A 2670-nucleotide genomic window follows, 5' to 3' on the forward strand; every position below is an offset into this window, starting at 1 on the left:
AATCTCATTGTCTGTATGGATTGGCTCAACACATGAATTTGTGAAGACAAGCCTCCTACAAGGTTTTGATGAAGACAACATATCAAGCTCTCCATAATCAAAAGAATGGAAAAAGAAGATTACTTCAACTTTGCTCAAGCTTTCATGAATCTAATATAGGTATATGAAACTCTTGACAAAATACTCCTAGTGCTCATAAGTTTTTATCATGCATTAAAAATTATCATTCTAAAGTTGTTTTTATCATGGTTATTTATTTTAAATAGTGTTTAAAAATTTCATGTGCAAAAGTTTTTTAACTTAGAAATTTTTTCAACATTTTGGACATGTCAATCGATTGATGCTGTATGACAATCGATTGATCAGACTTTCTATTTTAAAAATTTTCATTTTTTAAACTGAACCAATCGATTGATGCCTTGATGTTGGTGTAAGCCATAGAGACCAATACTTTTGGTACTTGTATCGAATTATTTAAAGGCATTTTCTTTATTATGGTTGATTAATAAAGTCCCTGGAATAGATAGTCCGTTTAATGTATTAAGTGTGACTTAATCATGAGAACACATTAAACATAAGGATACTATTCTTAAAGTATCCGTAGTCGAGCTTTAGTGTGAAGTGGGATAACATTAAAGCATTAAGACTATTATGTTTGTAGACTGATGATCACATCTCATGGATCATGGATAAAGAGTTATCAAGTCTTAAACATAGGTATGAATATTATGAGTAATATTTATACCGGATTGACCCGCTATGAGAATACTATATAGAAAGTTATGCAAAGTGTCATAAGTTATTCTCATGGTGATAATAGTGTATACCACTCTTCGACCTGAAACCACTATGGATCCTAGATGCAGAGTCGAGTGCTTTGTTGCTGATCCAACGTTGTCCGTAACTGGATAACCATAAAGACAGTTGATGGGTACTCCACAAAGCACGCTGAGGGACATGAGTGTCCTAGATGGAATTTGCCCATCCTGCGTAACAGGATAAATGTCTATGGGCCCAATATTGAACTGGATAAGGATGACACGGTCTATACCTTGTGTTCAATATAGACATAAGGGCAAAGGGGTAGTTATACACATAATTATTATCACAGGAGGTTTTGTCAGATCGCATGACATTTTCGTGACTTGGGTAGCAGTGATGTGTTGCTAGATACCGCTCACTGTTTATTATGTTATATGCGTGATTTAATATAATTGCCAACGCCGCGAAAACCTATAGGGTCACACACAAAGGACGGAATGATGAGAGATAGAATAATTAAGGAACATCGTAAGGTACGGTGTACTTAAGTAGAATACGAAATATGGTAAGGTACCAAATACTTAAGTGATTTTGGCATATTATGAGATATGGGTTAAAATGCACTTAAGTGGGCTTTTTGGCTTGAAGCCCACACAAGTGGTTCTATAAATAGAACCCCTTGGGTAGAAGCATTGCAACTCACTGAGACAGAAAACACAACTGAAGAGTTGGAATTTCGTATCTCTCTCTCACTCAAAGCCTTCATTCATAACAGCTAGCACTGCGATTGAAGGAATCCGTTCGTGTGGAATAATTAGGATTATGCTCGCCAAGGATTCATATCCTCGTGCCTACGTATTCTCAATGTGCAATGAGAAAACCGGAGCATTCGTAGTTTGTGGAACCACGAAAGTAAAGGAAAGAAATTGAAAGTGATGAAAAGTATAACTTGTACCAACATAATGGTAGTATGGAAACCCTAATGGCAAACTGACTTTGAACCAAAGAGTAATCAGACAAACCAACAAGTGAGGGGCCTAAGGCATGGTATCACTGTATTGGAATGTCTAGAAAAAGAGAGAACTAAATGTCGAGAAATAAGCCAAACAACTCTTGATACAAAGGTGGACAATTGTCTTAAAATGGTGAGTATGGAACCCAAAGGAAGGTATTGGTTAGTACAAGGAATAATATATCTTTGTAGGGAACAATCAATTTGAAATTTAAGGAGAATGGTATCTTGGATCCATGAAGGAATAAACTCTGAACCGAAGAGTAAAGGTAAACCAACAAGTGAGGGACCTAAGGCATGGTATCATTGTATTGGAATAACCAAAAACAAAGGAATTAAGTGTCTGACAATAAGCCAAATAGCTCTTGGTTCATAAGGTGGACTTTGATTAGGTAGTCCTAAAAGGATGTGTATGGAATCCAAGGAAAAAGTTATATTTGATCTAAAAAAGATGGTATTGATTTTTGAATGAAGAATGAATATTTTATAAATAGTGTAATAATAAATAAGGTAGATCGCAGAAAATATGAGTTCTCCTGCCTACGTATTCTCATTGTGCAATGAGAAAATTAGAGCTTTCGTAGTTCAGCCCACTACGGCTGAAGACAGGAAAATTAGAGGCATGATATATGATAATGGAAGATGTGGAAGACTTGGTAGTCATTTGATGTGAATCACACTAAAGTCTATGAACGAAGGTGAATGCTTTGAATAGCTAGGGCCTACGCCCCGTATACAAAGTCACTCTAGACAAGGGTAGGAGAAACTCCATCTCTTCATTACTTAAGGCTCATGGCATGTGATATTTATCATAACTGACAAGCGTTGAAAAAGAAATCTCCTTGCTGCTCCTTAGGTTGATGTCGCTCTAGTGAAGAAGACTTGCCAATTTAATT

Source organism: Lathyrus oleraceus, chromosome 1 (assembly GCF_024323335.1).
Source record: "Lathyrus oleraceus cultivar Zhongwan6 chromosome 1, CAAS_Psat_ZW6_1.0, whole genome shotgun sequence".
NCBI lineage: Eukaryota > Viridiplantae > Streptophyta > Magnoliopsida > Fabales > Fabaceae > Lathyrus > Lathyrus oleraceus.